Consider the following 22904-nt stretch of genomic DNA (forward strand, 5'->3'; position numbering starts at 1 on the left):
TGTTTTTAAGTATTAAAGAAGACAAAAATGCCTTATAATTGTGTAAGAATGAGTACATTCTGAGTGCGTCTCTACCACACTGTGCTGTTTGAAGCGGACCAGGTAAAAGGCGTCATAGAGCGGGATGGCAGTATTTTGGCTTCATATCGTCTTCCTGTTTTGCTTATCTTTGCTCCGAAGATATACGTATATATATATGGTGTATTATATACATATATGTATGCATATAAAAATTCTAACAAAATTGAAGCTTCAATGCACCATCACTTTTCACCCCTGCCAGATATTAACCAACCTCAGGGAAGCAATACCTAAAAGTAAAGTTGGAGCAGCCACCACTGATTCCTTAGCTGAAAAGAAATTAGCCCCCTATCCCAGATAGGGTGCCTTTTAATTCTGCAATTATTCATTCAAAGCTCCCGGAAGGGAATAGCAATGATTTTTGTTTCATGAAGAAAAAAAACTGAAGGAGAAAGGTGTCAGATGTGTAAAAAGGAGAGAAGGGGGGGAAAAGAAAAAGAGGAGAAGAGAGAGACAAAGTGAGTTACCAAGTTTAGGCAGGGAAACTTACGTTGGCTGGTCTGTCAGGCAAATCCTGAGAGAGCTGTAATTTGTATCCCAATAACCCCTCTGTTCTCCTTTCACAAGCCTGGTGGCTTTCAGGAGCTGTGTGTTAAGGAAACTCTCAGACAAGTGCCATTCCTAAGAGGAGGCTTGGTTTTTCCTAATACCCTGGATGAATGTCTCTGTGACTGGCTTGCTGCTTAACACTGGGGGAGGGAAAGACAGAGGGTGGAGCTAAGAGCTCTTTATGGCCCAAAAGCATTCATTGTACGCAGGCAGGAGATTTGTAGACAGCCACCCTCCCCACTACAGGAGCATATTTCAGCCCCCCCATCCCAAAATTGCTTATTTGAGGTGGTGGAGACAATTTTTATTTAATTTGTTTTACACTAGATGTTTTACGTCAAGCATTTTTAGGCCGTTGTGCCTACTTTGGCACAAGAGGGGATGGCATTTAAAGGCTGCTTCACACATTACAAAATTCCTATAAGGAATGAACAGTGTGCACACAACAGCACACATGTCAACTGCACACACATATTTTGTTGTTGCTGCTGCTGTATGTGTATTGTAAAGCTGCACTTAGCTGGGTATCGCAGCATGTACAAGCCAGGGAAAACCTATATGTGTGCAGTTACCACAAATCGCATTCTCCATGTGTGTAAGCACGGCTATATGGAAGCTCCTTTTGTGCAGAACGTGTACAACATGACACCTGGAAACCGCTGTATCTCCCCACTTAGGCTTCCCTCAGTATCTCAATTTATCAACTGAAGCTTGGGGGAGGAAGAAGGAAAGATGACAATATATTCATTTGCGGGTCCTGTGAATCTTCAGGATAGGTGTTTTCTTCTTGCATGCATTGTATACAGTGTTCTAGGAATGATATGGAACATTCAAGAAAAAGATAGTTTTAAAGATCTGCTTCTAGATTGCCACTTGTCACAGGTGCCAGAGAAGCAGCATCCAGGCTATCTCCTGCAGGTTGAGGAATCCGTTGTTAGAAGATACTGGGGGTGGGAAGGAATAATTAAGAGTTTGAAAGGGCTATGTGAGGACAGAGTTTTGGGGAGAAATTCAATTCACTTCTCATTTAATGGCGACCCAATCTAATTTAGGTGTTACAAAACAATATGCTGTCCAAAACAGGGCCTCCAGGGCTCTCCAACACTGGAGGCCTTCAAGAGGCAGCTGGACAGCCACCTGTCGGGTATGCTTTAATTTGGATGACTGCATTGAGCAGAGGGTTGGACTCGATGGCCTTATAGGGCCCTTTCAACTCTACAGTTCTATGATCCTTTGAAAGTTGTACTTCTCTGCATTTTGCAATGCAGTTCTCTAGCCACGTACTGTGTACAAAATACATATAGTAGGGTAAAGTGTGCATGCAAATGCATATATTTGTGACAATAACATAAACATGCATCATATTAGGGGAAATTGCTTTGCAAAAATGTTATATTAGGCAAAATTGCACAAAAAATGTGTATATTAGGAGAAATTCACGATAAAATGTTGATGAATTGTCATGAGGACTTGGGAAAAAACCCACAAACTAATGTGAAGATGTAGAGAACTGTATTTAAGACTGGAAAAATAAGAAACCTAAGTGGTGGGGTCTCCAACACTAGAGGCATTCAAGAGGCAGCTGGACAGGCACCTGTTGGTTATGATTTAATTTGGATCCCTGCATTGAGCAGGGAGTTGGACTCAATGGCCTTATAGAACCCTTCCAACTCTATGATTCTATGATGCGCAAAGAAACCAAAATGGACAGATTCACCCATCCCTATCTGAGGATTTGTGTGGAAGGGTAGAGGACCTCTCACCAAACAATGAACAATAATTTTAAAAACTAGCCCCCCAGAAAGTTGTTTAAAACTGTCCAAAAATGTCTTGAATGGAGGCAGGGGAGAGCTGTTCCCTTTTTGTAAGTGATGTCATAGGCACTGTACAATCAGTGACTGTGACAGTCGCATAAACATTGACACATTCACAACAGCATTGCTAGTGGGAGGGGTGCAGGAATCAGGTTTTCACAGTGATGAAGGTTGTATCTGAAGGAGGACATCTCTATCCTCTGAAACAGCATACAAAAATGTGTTTATTAGCAGAATTTTGCACCAAAATGCTGATAAATTTTCACAAGGATTTTTTTTTAAAAAATTGTAAACTGCGGCAGAAATCTGGAGAACTGAATTTAAGATAGGAAAAATGTGACAACCAAAACTGACAGATCCTTCCATCTGTAGGTGGAAGTGATGTATAACATTCAGAGGCAGTATAATACTTAATATTATTTGCTATAGAGGGGAGCAACAGCCAGAAAGGGCTATTGCCTTCAAGCCTTGCTTATGGACTTCCTGGAGGCATCTGATTGGCCATTAGGGAGAAATAGGATATTGGACTAGATGGACCTTTAGTCTGATCCAGCAAGGCTCTTCTTATGCTCTTATGTGGGAGTTGCTAAAAGGAACACGTGGAGTTTGAAGCTGGCTGGCCGAATTGCTAAAAGAGTCCTGACTAAGAAACTAGTTTGTTTCTCTTGTTCTTTCTCTTGGACTGATGTTCCGCAAAATCTAGCCCTGCCTATCCAGGTGTTCTTGCTTATGTACCCCAAAATACATACTCAATGTGTGTACATACATTTCTGCACAAGCAAATTATTACAAAGAAATCATGAGCCCTAAGCCTTCTCTCCTCCAGAAGAAAGCTATGCTTGCGAAAGGCGGGCTTGAATTTTCCCTCATCCAGGGTGAATGCAAAACAGTGCAGGCTTAAAAAGAATGAAGAGTTGCAGCAGATTGAAGGTAGATAGTTCATGGCCAGCTCTTCAACTCTTCTAATCCACTCTCATTTCCCATATTCCCTTATGGCTAAGAGGTGCGATGTGATGCTGGATATCCGTGATCGGGATCTCTAGTGTTAAAAAATAATGATAATACAGGGATGATCAGGCTGGGACCAAAACACTGGGAGAGGAGGACTTTATCCTTTCTCCATTTTCCCCATTAAGATCCTGGTGCAAAGCTGCTATTTGTCCTATGGTGGCAAACTTGCAGGTATCATGCAAGTATCTAGCTTTGCCCAGTTGAACTGACTGAAATTTTGGGTGGTAAGTGAAAATGGGCCCATATTAGGCCATGAAAGTGAGGAGGCAGATTGGGTGTAACTGTGTATTTCACAGTGTCCATCAGTTCTCTGCTTCTTCAGAGTTTTTGCTTGCAGCTGTAACAGGAGTGTGGATTTTTAGCTTTTTGGATGTGCCAAAGAGCAGGGCTGCTTCCAGCAGGCTGCCATTTTGTAGGTGGGGTTAAAACTGCATACCAGCAAATTCAGGCTGTGCAATTAAAGTGGATTTGGCACTCTTGCCCAACAATCCCACTTCCAAAACAACCTACCAACCCACAACAGACTTTTTTTGTGGAAAGGAAAGTGACAGTAAAAATGTACTGGAAAGTATGGGATAACAACTGCTTGATGTGATGTTGTATAACCTCCCTGCAAACAAATCGGAATGAATGATCAATATACAGTGGATGTTGCATAACCTCTCCACAAACTTTGTGCAAAACAAATCGGAATGAATTGCTCAATGAATAAGTTGTTTGGAAGTGACCCAGGTTGACAGTGAGAGTATGGTACAGTTGGCACAGTGCTGGTTTTCTCTCTCCTGCCTTCAGCTGTAAGACCATTTCCCTGGCAAGACCAATGACATTATTGTTACTGAATACCTCCTTGCCAGATGGAAGGGTTGTTGAAGTCCTAGATATTGGATGGTATTCAACACTAGACCTACTTAGAGTTGGCCTATTTAAGTTAATGGACATGGCTAACTTATGTTTCAATGAGCTTACTCTGTGTAGGACTTAGTTGACTATAACCCATTGCCAAAATGGACAGATTAATGGAAACAATAAAGAAACAAGCAAATATAGCAATGGACAAGTCAAAGGTTCGATTGCGTTCAGAAGTTTGTAAACATTTATGGCTTATCCCAGAACAGTAGTTATATTGGTGTGTTGTACTAAGAAGGAAACCCCCCCCATCTTTATATGTATTTGAAAGAAAGCCCTTTAAACCCAGGGTGGTTTACTTCTGAGTAGACCTGAACATTTACTTCTGAGTAAACCTGCACAGGACTGGGAATTCTAATTTGAGGTCACCATGGTGAAAATTGAAACAGAGCAGTCTTTATTTTGGATTAGTCAATCTAGAACATTTTTGTCTCTTGCTCTGTCTATCATTGGCTTCAACTCCACCCACCATCAGCATGTGGACCCCAACAGATTAATCCAAGGGAATAAGGCCCACAACAGATTGCCCACCCCTAATTTATTGGAATGTTCACCAAGGTCGGGAAGCTTTGGATACATCTCTTTCCATATTAATTGTAAGAAACATGTGTGTTTATGCTCTGTAAGGGATGGGGCAGGAATTTGGTATGATTTACATATTAGTATGAACCTACCTAATTTGCATGTCTTGAAATGATATGTGAACCAAAATATGCAGCCATCCTTTGAAATTTGCACTTCTTGGAATTTCGTGATGCAGTTTTCTAACCAAATAATGTATACAAAAATGCAGATATTAGGGGAAAGTGTGCATAAAAATACATACATTACGGACAATAACATATGAAAGTGCATTATATTATACTTTGCTTGCAAAAATGTGTATATAAGGCAAAATTGCATACAAAATATACATATTAGGAGAAATGCACACAAAATGCTGACAATTCTTTTGTGAGGGATATTTTTAATAAAAATTCTCAAACTAATGTGGAAAATGTGGCAAACTTAACTTAAGATTAGAAAAATGAGAAACTGAAACCCAAATTGATAGATTCATCCATCCATACCTATGTAATTTTTTTAAAAAAGTATACAAGATATGTATTTTACAAAGACAAATGACATCACTTGAGCACATATGCTGCAAATGTTTCATTAGAATGGATTTTCCATATTAGAATTTCCAAAGAGAATCCCTTGAACAGGATTCTCCCTTGAACTATAGTTTTTGTTAGATTGTTGGATGGTCCCTGAAAAATTTCTGTGAATAACCCAACACAGTACAATATGTATTCCATGAGAACCCCCAAAATCATCACAAGAGCATTAAATACTTCATCAAAAACTGAATCATACTGACAGGTTCTCTAATGAGTTTTATCAACAATTCCAAGAACTACTTATTCCTCAATTGACAGTTTTATTTAATGGTATCCTTGCCTTATCTTACCAGTTTTGGATTGTGGTTATACCCAAACTTGGAAAAGTTAAGTTGGAAGTGGCCTCTTATTGTCCAATCTCATTGGTTAATCAGGATTATAAAATCTTCACATTAAGAGTACCGACAAAGGAATCATCCCTCGCCATATTATCGTGGAACATAGCTGGATGGAAAAATAAGATGGCAGATGTGACATTTATACAATTTTTACAACAATTCGAAGTCATCCTACTACAAGAAACGTGGTTGGTCTCTGATGAGATACCTGAAATTAGGGGCTATAAAACCTGGGCAAAGCCAGCGATTAAACAAAGCCAGCGATTAAACAAGACAGGAGGCGGCTTGAGCGGAGATGGAGACGAACTCCCAACGAATGCAATTATGAGCTGGTTCGTGCTTCTACCAAGCTGTATGTAGGAGCGGTGAGGGCGGCTAAAAAACAACATTTCGCTGCCACTATTCAGTCATCTCTCTCCCGCCCAGCAGAGCTTTTTAGAGTGGTTCGTGGTCTACTCCATTCAGGCCTACAGGACATGGCAGATACATCGGTGGCCCACTGTAATGAGTTTGCTGAGCACTTCCAGCATAAGATCCTTTGCATTCGCCGGGACCTAGACTCCCATTTAATAGCAGTTAATCCTAATGAGGTGTCCGGAACACAGTCTTGTCATGTTTTGTTGGATGAGTTTCAGTTGGTTCAGTTCGAGGACGTGGACAAGGTGCTTGGACAGGTACGTGCAACCACTTCGGTACTGGATCCTTGCCCCTCTTGGCTAATAAAAACTAGCAGGGAGGGAACAGCTGGTTGGGCCAAGGAAGTGATTAATGCCTCTTTGCGAGAGGGAGTGGTCCCTGGCTGTCTGAAAGAGGCGGCAGTGAGACCACTTCTGAAAAAACCTTCCTTGGACCCTGAGGATTTCAACAGCTATAGACCAGTGGCGAATGTTCCATTCCTGGGCAAGATCTTGGAACGAGTGGTTGCTGACCAGCTCCAGGTGCTATTGGATGAGACCGATTATCTAGATCCATTTCAATCGGGTTTCAGGCCCGGTTTTGGCACTGAGATGGCCTTGGTCGCCCTGTTTGATGACCTATGTCGGGAGAGAGACAGAGGGAGTGTAACTCTGTTGATTCTCCTTGACCTCTCAGCGGCTTTCGATACCATCGACCATGGTATCCTTCTGGAGAGGCTTGTGGAGTTGGGAGTTGGAGGCACTGCTTGGCAGTGGTTCCGCTCCTACTTAGCGGGCCGTCTCCAGAAGATAGTGCTTGGGGAACACTGCTTGACACTGTGGGCTCTCCAATGTGGGGTCCCGCAGGGTTCGGTTTTGTCTCCCATGCTTTTTAACATCTATATGAAGCCGTTGGGCGCGGTCATCAGGAGCTTTGGAGTGCGTTGTCATCAGTACGCTGATGACACGCAGCTCTACTTCTCCTTTTCTTCTCCTTCAGGTGAGGCTGTCGATGTGCTGAACCGTTGCCTGGCCGCGACAATGGACTGGATGAGAACTAACAAACTGAGACTCAATCCTGACAAGACTGAGATGCTGTTGGTGGATGGTTTCTCTGATCGGATGGTGGATATATACCCTGTCCTGGATGGGGTTACACTCCCCCTAAAGGAGCAGGTTCGTAGTCTGGGAGTCATTTTAGACTCTTCCCTCTCACTTGAGGCTCATGTAGCCTCGGTAGCCCGGAATGCGTTCTACCAACTTCGGTTGGTAGCCCAGCTACGTCCCTATCTGAGCAAGGAGGACCTCACATCAGTGGTACATGCTCTGGTAACCTCGCGTCTGGACTACTGCAATGTGCTTTACGTAGGGCTACCTTTGAAGACGGTTCGGAAGCTACAGCTAGTGCAAAATGCGGCGGCCAGACTGCTAACAAGAACCAAGCGGTCGGAGCATATAACACCTGTTCTGGCTTGCCTGCACTGGCTTCCAATATGCTTCCGGGCCAGATTCAAAGTGTTGGTACTAACCTATAAAGCCTTATACGGCGTGGGACCACGATACCTGTCGGAACGCCTCTCCCGATATGTACTGGCCCGTATACTACGGTCTACTACAAAGGCCCTTCTCCGGGTCCCGACCCATAGGGAGGCCCGGAGAGTGGTGACAAGATCTAGGGCCTTCTCAGTGGTGGCCCCCGAACTATGGAATAGTCTCCCCGAGGAGGTGCGCTTGGCGCCGACATTATCATCTTTTCGGCGCCAAGTTAAAACCTTCCTCTTCTCTGAGGCATTTTAATTTAAGTCGACTTAATTTTAAATTGTTGTATCTGATTTTAGATTGTACAGTTATATATACTTTGTTCTATTAGATTGTGTAATTTTATTGTATTTTTTTGATGTTCACCGCCCAGAGAGCTATTGCTAGTCGGGCGGTATATAAGTTTTATTATTATTATTATTATTATTATTATTATTATTATTATTATTATTATTATTATTATTATTAATAATAATAATAATAATAATAATAATAATAATAATAATAATAATAATAATAATAATAATAATAATAATAATAATAGATCGGCATCCAGGGGACGAGGGCAAGGGGGTTTGGCTATATTGATTGCCTCCCATTTAATCTGTCATGTAATAGACCTTAAGCTACAAACTCCGTATGTTTTACAGGGAAAGGGTTTGAGGTTTCCTGGCTTCCCACCAGTCATATGTGTTAATGTTTACATTCCCCTGGTAAATTCTATTCAATGAGAACCCCCTTGGCCGGCTTTAGATTTATTTCTGGAAACCGTTCAAGAGAGATATCCATCTTTTGAGCTCCTCGGAGGAGGAGACTTTAATGCCAGGTTGGGCGCTAACTACCCCAAAGGGGAAGCCCCTCTCGATGAGCTCCTTGAGGACCCCCCCCTCTTAAAAAGATCTGCAATGGATAACATAATTAACAAATACGGCCAAATACTCTTCCAGCTAATACAAAAATTCCAACTGACATGTTTAAACGGCTCTCCGCTAGATCGTTCGGAAGGCTCTTACACATACCATGCAAGGGCAGGGGCTAGCTTAGTTGATTTTTTCCTAAGCTCCCCTCTGATGACAGAAAGAGTTAAAGAACTTAACATACTCGCCAGACCGGAAAGTGACCATCTTCCTTTAAAACTAATTCTAAGGACATCTTTAAAAAACAAGATCGGCCCATCAAAAGCCCTCCATCTGGACCTTGGGAATGGCCATAAACGGCTAAAATGGCCTCAGGAGACAGGGACTAAGGCACATTGCTTATTGTCAACCAATACACTGACTTACCTATGACAAATGGCCATAGCTGACCCACAGACTAGTCTAAAGGCATATGAAGCCATAATAACCGAACAGCCTCCGGATCTCAGAACTAACAGTGGCTGTACTTCCCCTACAACCTAAGTCATGGTTTGACAAAGAATGTAGGTCAGCCAAGAAACTCCTGATCAAGCAAATTAAATTATTCCATACCAAAAACCACCCAGACATTTTCCAACAATTATTAATAATGAGAAGCGATTATAAAAGGTTACTTAGATCAAAAAAACAATCTCTATATCAAGCAAACTGGAGGGCGTTAGATAAAGCAGCACGAATGGGCACTGAGACAGAATTTTGGAGACTGCTGCAGGGGACTCTGAACCCAGTAAATCATACATTCACCTCCCCTATAATGGAAGAAGAATGGGTGACGTATTTTAGTACAATCTTTGGTAATCAATTCACCCCTAAATCGGTAGTTAATATAGAAGCATCGGATGATCTACCACCTTGGCCCCCAGTTACAACAAACAATATTGGGACACTGATATCATTTCTGAAAGCTGGGAAAGCTCCAGGAGAGGACATGCTTCCCCCCGAATTTTTTACCCAAAATTTGTCTTGGTGGGAACCCCTCCTTGCTTCTTTATTCACGCACATAAACAACACGGGAAATATTCCGCAGGGCTGGTTAACAAGCATCGTGGTACCAATTTTCAAAAAAGGTAATTCTGCAAATCCAGCAAATTACTGTCCTATAAGCCTCCTAAATGTATCTTTAAAGCTGTACAGCCGATTTCTGTTAAATTAATGGACTGGGACGGGACTGAAACAATAATACATGATGTACAAGCTGGCTTTAGACCCCAAAAATGCACTATCGACCAAGCATTTATATTACAGCATCTATTAAGAAATACCAGTTCTAAAGTCTCTACATCTTTATACATCGCCTTTATAGATTTCTCGGCGGCTTTTGATACAATCGACAGAGAGCTGCTCTGGCAAAAATTGGCCCGTACTAACATAGATCAAAGATTGCTATGGTTAATCAAGGCCCTTTACCAATCTAACGTCATCCAAGTGCGACAAGGGACCAAAGGCACCTTGTCAGCGAAAATCCCAGTATTCAAAGGAGTAAAGCAGTGGTGCTTATTAGCTCCATTTCTGTTCAATTTTTTTATAAACGACATAGTGGATGCATTATCATCTCCCTCCTTCTTCCCACCCACCATTGGAACAGAAAAAATCCCCATCCTCCTATACGCTGACGACGTGGCCTTATGTTCTCAAACTAAAATAGGCCTTAAAAGAATGCTACATAAATTGGAAGAGTATTGTCAGTCCCAAAAACTCAAGATAAACCATTCTAAATCAAAGGTCATGGTGAGTGGAAAACATATGAAAGCAAAGAATTCCTGGACACTAAACAGGGTCCCAATAGAACAGGTTAACTACTATAAGTATCTTGGCATATTGCTGACAAATAACCATTCCTGGACCCCACAGTTAAAAGCAGTGACCACAACAGGCACACGCGCCCTAAATATAGCCAAAAAGTTTTTTTTACACGCGAGGGGGCCAACTGGTACCCCCTATGATTAAAATATTAAAGGCTAAAATCCTAGCTGAAATACTATACGGCGCAGAACTATGGGGCCCAGCCGCTAGATCCACCTTGGAGCTCACCCAGAACGCCTTTATGAGGACAGTGTTAGGTCTTCCTCCGGGCACTCCGGCAGCCCACATGAGAGCTGAACTGGGACTCCGCTCAGTAAAGGCACATATAGATTTGATATACCTACGGTATTGGCTTCGAATCTTTAACATGAATTATACATCTATGACTAAGAAATGTTGGCAGGAACAAATGACGAAGGGAGGATGGGCGAAGGAATATCACTCAGTACTCATAAAATATGACCTTACTTTAGATAAACTTTTAGACTTAAGTAAAATGGCCCTCCGCAATTGGATTTATGAATGTGATGCAGTCCAGGACCGAGCCTCAATTGTGATGGCCCGATTTTCATCATGCTACACACATATTAAACTCAATCACTCGTTGGCAAATTACTTAGACTCACTTGACAGAGCTCTCATTAGAAGAGCCTTTACAGCTCTGCGCTTTCAAGTTATGTCATCGGCCTATTTGGAAGGCAGATATCGAGGCATACCAGTGGCTCAACGCCTATGCATCTTTGGATGCATGGCAATAGAGGACATTACACACTACATACTCCATTGCCCACTTTATGACAATCCTAGGCGGAAATTTTTATCCACTTTTTTAAACCTTTTAATGCCTTATTCAGATAGGGAAAAGATAACTATGCTTTTAATGGATAAATGTATTTACGTATTACTAGCGGTTGCCAATTTCGCTATGGCAGCACAAAAAATGAGAGATGCCTTTGCTAAGAGAACCTCCCCTATGAATGAGTCATCCAAAGAAATGTAAATTATAAAGTGATTCGTATCAATGTATGTACGTATGTTTTGATATGTATTTTTGCACATGGCCTATGGCTAAGCATGCAATAAAGAATTGTACTACCACTGCGATTCTGGCCAATAGACTAAATTCCATTATTACATCCTATGTACACAATGATCAAGTGGGGTTTGTCGGGGTAGGCTGATTTCAGACCCTATTAGGAGGGTCCTGAACATAGCAAGGCCTCTGGTAAGCCCCTAACCATATGTACTTTAGACATCTTCAAGGCTTTTGATTGCCTAGAATTGTCCTGGCTGCCTACCAAAGAAGCAGACTCAGGACTAGAAGACTGGATTTCACAAGAAGGTTTATTCCCCAAGTCAGTACAAGAACAGAGCATCACACACTCTGGGAATGATTCAAGATACAGAACATATCTCAGGAGAACATCTCAGGATGCAGAACAGGAACAGACTAGCCATGTCTCAGGAACAGACTAGGCATGTGGAGGCAACAGCAGACTTTGTCATAACCTTATCACATCCAGCCACTCTAAATATGATAGAGGTGTGTGGGCACACTACTTGCACTAGTTACTCTGGCACTTTCTAGCTTGTGCTGCAAGATGGGAGCTCATTCTAGGAGCCGAAAGAAATCTGTCTAATTATAAATGTCTTTTCTCCTGCCAGCGTGACCTGCCAGCGTGAGTTTGTTAGCCTTCCCTCTGAACTCATCTTATCACTCTGGCCTGACTCTATTTGCTCATCAGCTAGGTCTGGGCTGCATGCTGGGGGGGGGACTGGCAGCATTAACTTCACTAGGCAAAAAGCTGCCAGAAGGTTCTGGAAGGCCCCTTCCCCAAATCTGCAATCCTCTCTTCATCCTCCCAGTTTTGTCAAAGGTTCTCCTTGGTGCCCATGACAAGAATGGCCCTTTGTATCAGCCACATTGCAGTGATATGGAGTGGGCAGCAACTTACCCCAAGCTATCTGCTCTCTATAGACTTCCTCACATGGCTGCTGTCATCCATACTATGGGCTTGACTCTCCCACTGTGCCCCTAGCTAGGGGCGCTAAACAAGGATGCTCCCTTTCCCCCTTACCGTATATCTGGTCCTAGGAACTCATAGCTCTTGCCATGCGAGCAGAACAGGCTATCCAGGGTTATGTGTTGGGCCAGCATACCCATGGCCTTACTGCTGCCCCACCTCCAAGAAGACCTTCCCAAGGCTATGCAGCTGATTAAAACGTATGGCACAGTCATGGGCCTCTCTATAAATTATCATGTCAGAAATATATTTTCAGATTGGCCTCAGAATCCAGCAAAGAATCAAGTCAGATTTCCTAATCACCCCTTGCCATAAAAAAGTTAAGTATTTAGGAATTTTGATCCCAAAAATTTTGAATAGGCCCTGGGAATGTAATTTTAATCCCATCATTAGAAAAGTGAAGGCTGAAATGAAAAGCTGGTCATCAGTGAAAATGTCTCTGCTGGGGATTGCCACAGTCAAGATATCACTTCTACCCAAGTTTCTCATACTTTTTCAAGCTCTGCCCATTTCTCTTTCAGAGCCTATGGTAGGGACATGGCAGAATGTGCCTTATAAGTTTGTTTTTCAGGGCAAAAAGGTTCAGCATTCTTAAAGCATTGCTATATAGGAAAAAAAAGCAAAAGGGGGCTGGGGTGCTCCTGATTTGCATTTCTACTATGAAGCCTTCCAGCTATGGCAATGCATCTTTCTTATGACCAGGAATGAGACCTTGGGGTCGTAGTGGACAGCTCGATGAAGATGTCAACCCAGTGTGCGACAGCTGTGAAAAAGGCAAATTCCATGCCAGGGGTTGTTAGAAAAAGTATTGAAACTAAAACTGCTGATATCATAATGCCGTTATATAAATCTATGGTGTGGCCACATTTGGAATACCATATACAGTTCTGGTTGCCTCACTTCAGAAAGGATATTGTGGAACTGGAAAAGGTTCAGAAAAGAGCAGCCAAAATTATCAGAGGGATGGAACAACTCCCCTATGAGGAAAAGTTGCAGCATTTGGGGCTTCTTAGTTTAAAGAAAAGGCTATTAAGAGGTGACATGATAGGAGTGTGTAAAATTATGCGTGGCATGGAGAACTTGGATAGAGAAAAGTTTTTCTCCCTCTCTCATAATACTATTTATTTATTTATTTATCCCACCCTTCCTCCCAGCAAGAGCCCAGGGCAGCACTTACTAGAGATTGTGAACATCCAATGAAGCTGAATGTCAGAAGATTCAGGATAGACAACAAGTGCTTCTTCTCATAGCACATAGTTAAACTATGGAATTTGCTCCCACAGGAGGCAGTGATGACCACCAACTTGGATGGATTTAAAAGATTAGACAAATTCATGAAGAAAAAGGCTATCAGTGGCTGCTAGCCATGATGGCTATGTTCTGCCTTCATAGTTGGAGGTAGTATGGTTCCAAATACCAGTTGCTGGAAACCGCAGGAAGGGAGAATGTTATTGCACTCAGGTCCTGCTTGCACGCTTCCTATGGGCAACTGGTTGGCCACTGTGTGAATCGGATGCTGGACTAGATAGGCCACAGGCTTGATCCAGCAGACTTTTCCGGTGTTCTTATGTTCTTAAGCATTGGGTTCAGATGGAAATTACATCCTGGAAAGGTATGCCCTTAGAGGCACAGCTGTGCAAGATAGGTGACAAGGTGGTGAACCCTTTCTTGTGCACTATTCTGAGAATTTGGTCTCAAAGGCAACACAAGCTCTCTCCGTTACTCCCCCTCTTCTACCTATGGCTTTTACCATCCATTGTTTCCTGACACAGGTAGTCTTGGACTCAGTTGAAGGAGGAAGGGATCACATCGGATGTGAGACTTTTACAAAAATGGAAGCCCTCTGACTGGAGATTATATCAAGGCAACTTTGGAAAATCTACACATCCCTTGGATGTTACTTTACTAGTGCCCACTTCTTGAGGAACCCCATGGTTGAGAATCAATCAGACATGTCCTTAACCCAGTTTGAGCACCCGGTGCTGTCTGCCTAGGGCTCCTCTAAAGGCATAGTTTCTAGTACCTACGATGCCCCCCTAAACACCAGACCTACAGGTTAGCTCAATCTTAAAATGGCTTGGGAGCAGGATGTAGGGAAGGACCTGGGGGACAATAACTGGATTAAACTGTGGCAAGGCAATCATTACCATCTCATATCAGCAAGTATCTGGGAAAATGCCCTTAAAATACTACATCACTGGCACTATACCCCGGAACATCTTTTTAGGGTTACAGGGTGGGGCTCTCAACTACGCTGGAGGGGTTGTGGGTTCCGGGGCATGCTCCCGCCCTGTGTTGGAAGCTTTTTGGAACTCAGTTTTATGTGAAGTTTCTTTAATATTAAAGGCTTCTGTGCACATAACCTGGTTTACATCTTTATGAATAACACCCTGCCATTTAAACAACTAATAAACTTTATGTTGCTAGCTGCCAGATTGACAGTTATGCACTGCTGGAAAGAGCTGTATAAAATATCCATTGATAGATGGTATGATGAACTGTGGAATATTGCTCTGCTCGAGAAACTGTCTAGCAATGTTCAAACTATACAGGGTAAATCAGAACCAAGAAACCATTATGCTTTATGGTATTATTTCATTGTGTACACAATGGGTCCTGACACAATAAGAAATCCTCCACTATCTTTCAAAATAATCTGGATATCCTGGCTTCTTCAGATTTTTTCTTTTCAGACAATGTTCTGCACGTCTCCTTTGGATGGAGCTGGCTCTCAGCATTCCTTTTCCACTGCACCTACATGGACAAATAGCAGATTTTTAGTTACAAGTTACAACCCTGCCTGAGCTTTGTATTTTTATTTATTTTAGTCTAGTTTTGGTTCTTGTTTACAGTAAGTAATTTAAATGGTTTTTCACTCTTGTTTGTACGTGTATTCTGGAGGAGTTGTAATGTTTTGGTCATCCTTTTTGTTTTGATTATATATATATATATACTGCAATATAGTTTACATCATCGAGTGCAAAAGACCAGGATGTCATATCCAATATGTAGGAAAGACCACAACTGACCTACGCACGCGCTTCAGGAACCACAAGTCGGCAATTTTGACAAAAAAAGTAGAGCAACCAGTTGCAAAGCATTTTAACATCGAGGGTCACAGCCTGTTGGACTTTTCCATTACAGCGATAGAGATGCCAGCAGATCCAGCAGCATTGACCAAAAGGGAGAACTTTTGGATTTACTCTCTGGACACATTGGCACCACATGGCCTGAACCTGGAGGACAGTACCACCACTACTGAGCTTTTGCAAATGAAGCCCCTCTGAGCATTCCATCCTCAAAGCTCTATAACTGCCACCTTGGTAACAGCATTTGTATGTTGGCAGCTGATGAAGGCGGAAGCTGAAACGTTTTGTTAATATAATAAAAACCTCTGTTTGGTTAATCACAATTACGTTCATATATATATATATATATAAAATCCCTGGGTCATACTGAGAAATTGAAATTTGATTCAGTTCACATTTAAAGGCAAACTTCACACTTTCCAAAACCGTATATAAACTGAAATACAGGCAACCCCCAGAATTCGCACTTCTCTGAATTTGCAATGCAGTTCTCCAGCCAAGCAACAGGAACAAAAATGCATATGTTAGAGCCAAGTATGCATGTAAATGCATATATCAGTGAAAAATGTATATATTTATCAACATACAAAACTGTGTTTATTAGCAGAAATTTGCACAAAAATGCTGACAATTTTTCATGTTTTTTTTAAATCACAAATTGCTGCAGAAACGTAGAGAACAATCTAAGATTGGAAACATGAGGAATAGAGAACCAAAATGGACAGATTTGTCCATCCCTGTCAGGAGGCATGTCCAATAACATCTCAGTTCTCACCAGTCTGCAACAGTGCACTCCTGTACATGCCTACTAAGAAGTAAGTTCCATTGAACTCCATGACGCTTACTCCAAGGCAGGTGAGTATAGGATTGCACCCTAAATCCTTCTACCTGCCAACTATGTTTAATGGACTCCACACCTCTATAGATGCTCTGTTAGCACACACAACAGCTGTGCATAAATCTCCTTCATAGAATGTAACAAACACCATAGAGAAGTCTTGCTGGTGGGGGGAGTTGTTTGCCATTTTAAAGGAGGATCCTTTGGGATCAGGCTATGAACCACAAACAACCCATCAATTAACCAGAAGCAGAGTCTGATAACTTCTACTAAAGGAAATAGTGAATGATCCCCACAGCATAGCTTTTATAGACAATGTAATTGTATCACATAAGCTCAGCTGCAAAAAGCTGGTTTCCCCTTGTTACAGATCTTTAGCCTGTGTGAGAGATGGAAGAATCTCCAGACTGAGGAGCAGCCTCAGGGAGTGGAAAAGGGGGCTGTCCCCTGGTCCCACAGGGATATCACCAAGGCTTGGAAACACTGGCTTGATTGTTCCTGTGTCAGGATAATATTCAACTTAGGGTGAGGGGAGAGCAAGTGGGAAACAATGGGAAAGAGGCATGCAGCAGCCTCCGCCCCAGTACCCAGGTGCAAGGTTCCGCTGATCTCCAGATGAAAAGAAGAGGATGTCTGGATTTCTCTCTCTCTCAGGCATAGGATGACAAGATGGAGTAGAGAATGAGGCATTGCCTGCTGGAAGACGTTGCTTCATGAGGGGTTGCCATGCCTAGACCCTGAGAAACCTCTCTGTACCTTTCAGTGTTTCACAGAAGGGAGAATTCTACAAAGTGCTGCTTCTCCTGTTACTGCAGCAATGGGATGGGGAACTGGTATCTGGAGCAAAGTTTCCTTCTATTCCTTCTGTTTGTATGTATCGTAAAAGTATGGAAAGGAGAAATAGGTGAGCCACCACAATGAAACAAACATTTCAAAATGTTGTTCACCTAAAACTCCTAGAGAGAAAAGGGGATCCTTCTTAGCATAGGACTGCCAACTTTTTTTTTCTGGCTGAGCTTTTGTGCTTTTTACAGCTACATGGTGAGCCAAAAATCAACAAGTGAAGCTTTTTAAGGCATGCAGGATGCTTCCAGACTGTTGCTATTTTGCAGTAGGATTCAAATTCCATCTGAAATTCCACCAGCAAATTCAGGTTATGCAATTAAGGTTGACTTGACACTCTTGCGCAACAAACCCACTCTGACTTTTTGCTATAAGGAAAGTGACTGCAAAATACACTAGAATATGTGGGATAATGATTGCTTGATGTAACATTTTATAACTTCCTTGTAAACAAATCAGAAATGAAAGTAAATAGCCAACATTGTCTAACCTCCCTACAAATGCTGCACAAGCAAATCAATAAACAGATGTCTGGAAGCAATCAGATTGTCTGGAGTTAGTGATAGGAAAAGCTTCACCTGTTGAACTTCTGCATCTCATGAAGTCATTAAAAGGCAGACCACTTATTTTTCTTCCTGTTGTAGCAATCATAATGTGCTGTACTAGACTCTGTATTATTTTTAATTGTGTTTTATTGCTTTTATTTTATTTTATTACAATTTGAATTTCATAGAATGGAATGGATGGACCATTCTATTGCTGGTCTGTGCTAATTCACAGGTGTTCATTCATAAGCCATAGAATTCCATAGAATTCAAATAGTAATACAATTAAATACAATATAAGAAATAAACGAAGCAATAAAAACACAATTAAAAGCCAATATGAATATTTAATGTGGACATGCTGTGGACCCCATGAATTAAGCTTGTGAATGGACCACAGTTTGGGAACCCCTGCCATACAAAATAGTGTACATAAGGAGAAATTCACACTAAAATGCTGATGAATTTCCATGAGGCTTTTTTTTTTAAAAAATTGCAGACTAATGTGGAAGTGTGAATTTAAGATTGGGAAAATGAGAAACTGAAATTGACAGATTCGTCCATCCCAGCTATGCATACGATAGGATGTATGTCTATAATGGGAAAAGCCACACCTGCCATTTCCCCTTCCATGCAATGAGGACCAGCCCAAGACATTTGTCTACCTTGTTGTTGTTGTTATGTGCCTCCAAGTCGGCTACGACTTATGATGACCCTATGAATCAGTGACCTCCAAGAGCATCTGTCATGAACCGCCCTGTTCAGATCTTGCAAGTTCAGGTCTGTGGCTTCCTTTATGGAATCAATCCATCTCTTGTTTGGCCTTCCTCTTTTTCTACTTCCTTCTGTTTTTCCAAGCATTACTATCTTTTCTAATGAATCATGTCTTCTCATTATGTGTCCAAAGTATGATAACATCAGTTTCATCATTTTAGCTTCTAGTGACAGTTCTGGTTTAATTTGTTCTAACACCCAATTATTTGTCTTTTTTGCAGTCCATGGTATACGCAAAGCTCTTCTCCAACACCACATTTCAAATGAGTTGATTTTTCTCTTATCCACTTTTTTCACTGTCCAACTTTCACATCCATACATAGAGATCGGAAATACCATAGTCTGAATGATCCTGGCTTTAGTGTTCAGTGATACATCTTTGCATCTGAGGACCTTTTCTAGTTCTCTCACAGCTGCCCTCCCCAGTCCTAGCCTTCTTCTGATTGCTTGACTATTGTCTCCCTTTTGGTTAATGATTGTGCCGAGGTATTGATAATCCTTGACAAATTCAATGTCCTCATTGTCAACTGTAAAGTTGCATAAATCTTCTGTTATTACTTTAGTCTTTTTGACGTTCAGCTGTAGTCCTGCTTTTCTGCTTTCTTCTTTAACTTTCATCAGCATTCATTTCAAATCATTACTGGTTTCTGCTAGTAGTATGGTATCGTCTGCATATCAAATTATTGATATTTCTCCCTCCAATTTTCATACCTCCTTCATCTTGGTCCAATCCCGCTTTCCGTATGATATGTTCTGCATACAGATTAAACAGGGTGATAAAATACACCCCTGTCTCACACCCTTCCCGATTGGGAACCAATCGGTTTCTCCATATTCTGTCCTTACAGTAGCCTCTTGTCCAGAGTATAGGTTGCGCATCAGGACAATCAGATGCTGTGGCATCCCCATTTCTTTTAAAGCATTCCATAATTTTTCATGATCTACACAGTCAAAGGCTTTGCTGTAATCTATAAAGCACAGGGTGATTTTCTTCTGAAATTCCTTGGTCCGTTCCATTATCCAACGTATGTTTGCAATATGATCTCTGGTACCTCTTCCCTTTCTAAATCCAGCTTGGACGTCTGGCATTTCTCGCTCCATATATGGCAAGAGCCTTTGTTGTAGAATCTTGAGCATTACTTTTCTTGCATGGGATATTAAGGCAGTAGTTCGATAATTACCGCATTCCCTGGGATCCCCTTTCTTTGGAATTGGGATGTATATGGAACGCTTCCAGTCTGTGGGCCATTGTTTAGTTTTCCATATTTCTTGACAGATTTTACTCAAAATTTGGACTGATTCAGTCTCAGTAGCTTGTAGCAACTCTATTGGTATGCCATCTGTTCCTGGTGATTTGTTTCTTCCAAGTATTTTAAGAGCAGCTTTCACCCCGCATTCTAAAATTTCTGGTTATTCATCATATGGTTCCTCCGTGAATGAATCTGCCATCCTGGCATCTCTTTTATAGAGTTCTTCAGTGTATTGCTTCCATCTTCCTTTTATTTCATCTTGGTCAGTGAGTGTGTTCCCCTGTTGATTATTCACCATCCCTACTCTTGGTTTAAATTTCCCTTTCATTTCTCTAATCTTTTGGAACAGGGCTGTTGTTCTACCCTTTTTGTTGTCCTCTTCTATTTCTATACAGTAACTATTGTAATAGTTCTCTTTGTCCCTACGTACTAGTCGCTGTATTGTTTCATTTAGGGTTCTGACTGTGTGTCTGTCGCCTTTTGCTTTTGCTTTCCTTCTCTCTTTAACTATTTGAAGAGTTTCTTCAGTCATCCATTGGGGTCTTTCTCTCTTTTTAGCTAGAGGTATTGTCTTTTCGCATTCTTCTCTGATAACGTCTCTGACTTCATTCCATAGTTCTTCTGGTTCTCTGTCAACTAAGTTTAAAGCCTCAAACCTGTTCCTTATTTGATCTTTATATGCTTCTGGGATGTTATTTAAATTGTATTTTGGCATTATGATTGCTTTGTTGGTCTTCTTTAGCTTTACTCTGATTTTCGATACAACCAGTTCATGATCTGTACTGCAGTCTGCTCCTGGTCTTGTTTTTGCAGAAAGTATGGAATTTCTCCATCTTCTGCTACCAATTATATAATCAATTTGATTCCTATATTGGCCATTTGGTGACGTCCACGTGTGCAGTCGTCTTTTCGATTGTTCAAAAAATGTGCTCGCAAGAAACCAATTACTGGCTTCACAGAATTCAATAAGTCTTTCTCCTTCTTCGTTTCTGTCTCCTGGGCCCCATTTCCCCACAATTCCTAGTTCTTCTCTGTTCCCTACTTTTGCATTCCAGTCCCCCATGATTATCAGCACATCTTGTTTTGGTGTGTAATCAATTTCTTCCTGTACTTCTGCGTAAAATCTCTCCAATTCCTCCTCTTCTGCATTTGCCATCGGAGCATAGACTTGGATGATGGTTATGTTGATAGGTTTCCCATTTAATCTCATTGATATAACTCGCTCAGACCTTGCGTTGTAGCTCCTAATTGCTCTTGCTACATCACTTCTCACTATTAAAGCAACCCCATTTCTTCTTAATTTCTCATTTCCTGCATAAAATATTTTGCAGTTGCCTGATTGGAAATGTCCCATTCCCATCCATTTTAGTTCGCTCACGCCAAGTATTGTAATGTTGATGCGTTCCATTTCTTGCTTGACAATTTCTAACTTTCCCTAGTTCATGCTTCTCACATTCCATGTTCCTATTGTGTGCGTTGTACAACTCCGGACTCTCCTTTCTCATCTGTGTACATCAGCCTCTGGGCTTCCTTTCGGCTTTGACCCAGCTGCATCATTAGTCACAGCGCTACTCATACTTGTCTTTTGTTCTTCCCCAGTAGCTCGGTGAGTGCCTTCTGACCTGGGGGTCTCATCTTCCAGCACTATCTCATGTTGCAGTTTGGATACTCTGTTCATAGGGTTTTCGTGGTAAGAGATATTCAGAGGTGGTTTACCATTGCCTTCCTCTGAGTTTGGATGCATCTTAGTCTGGTGTTTCAGCTTTGACCATTCCGCCTTGGGTGCCCCTGCTTGGAGTCTAGCCTCTTCGTCGAGATTCCTGACGGCTTTGCTCTCAGCTTCTTCAACACACTCAAACCCCCTCACCACGTTAAGGTGTGCATCCGAAGTTTGGCTACCAAGGGTGAAAGAAAAGATGGTACCCCATTCATCCCCATTTCACATACAGAAGTTAACTGGGCTGGCAGTTGAACCTGCCTGGGGATGGGCTGGCATCCTCCACAACATCTGAGACAGTGGGCTAGTTTGGATGGGGGGAGCACAGGGCATGTTGTGTAGCCTGCACGGTTCTGTCATCCATCTGAGGGGAATGGTAGGGATTTAGGAGGAACAGCCAGAGGACTGCCTCTGCTGCCCCCCTCGAGCATCTACTGTACCTCATGTTGCCTAATAGCAGAGCTGGCCCTGCATGCAACTCTTAAAAGTTGCAGGTATCCGCTCAAGTTCTGAACACAGTGACCAGAAAAACTTTCCATAAACAAAGTGTTCTGGAAACCTGGGGACTGTACATGGAGTGATTTATGTCATGAGATGAAGCCTGTGACACATGCAACTTCATTACATCATAGACCTTCTGTTTGCTGGCTAATTAGCATTCCCCAAGGGATAGCATATTTGTAAAACTTATAAGAAGTCATGAGTGCAATGAATTGTCCAGAGCCACAAATTCATCTGATATTTATTAAAGAAACACACAGAGGCAAAAAAGGGAGGGGGATTACCCTAGAATGAACTCTGTACAGTCCCAGGAATCTTTTAGATAATAAAACAAGAAATCCAGTTAAGCACAAAGAGTTCATTTGGGTTTACCTCTGGTCTAGTTTGCACTTTGAACTTGTGTGGGAGTGCCTCTCTATGAAGGCCTCCCCTCGGCCCTTTGAATGTGAAGCATTGGTAAGCATATGCTACTTCCACATAACAGGGGACGTCCCCACCAACAGCCCATTCAGGGGATGTGTTGCTTTTTATTCTTATTTTTTGTTATCTCATGGTATTTTTTCTCCCTTTGTGTCAACCACTTTGAGCGTCCTTGTTAATGCACTAAAAACAGTCTAATTTTTTAAATAAGTGAATGATATACAGTAATGGTTAGAGTGTTGCATTAGAACTGGGGAGACCCAGGTTCAAATCTCCTCTCAGGCCACAATGTTCACTGGGTGGCCTGGGGCTAGTCACTCAGACTAACTTACTCCCCAGGGTTGTTGTGATGATAACATGGGAGGGGGAGATGTAAGCTGCTCTGTA

General features: G+C 41.9%; 1 protein-coding gene across 1 annotated transcript in view; it reads right to left on the reverse strand.

Moving 5' to 3' along the window:
• SOX10 (SRY-box transcription factor 10) overlaps positions 1-723 on the reverse strand; it is a 34130-nt gene extending 33407 nt beyond the window's left edge. The window contains exon 1 of the mRNA XM_061582805.1: positions 572-723. The gene's annotated coding sequence lies outside the window, so the exon portion shown is untranslated. The remainder of the gene's footprint in view (positions 1-571) is intronic.
• Between the last annotated feature and the right edge of the window lie 22181 nt (positions 724-22904).

This window comes from Rhineura floridana, chromosome 8, assembly GCF_030035675.1.
Source record: "Rhineura floridana isolate rRhiFlo1 chromosome 8, rRhiFlo1.hap2, whole genome shotgun sequence".
Classification (NCBI taxonomy): Eukaryota; Metazoa; Chordata; class Lepidosauria; order Squamata; family Rhineuridae; genus Rhineura; species Rhineura floridana.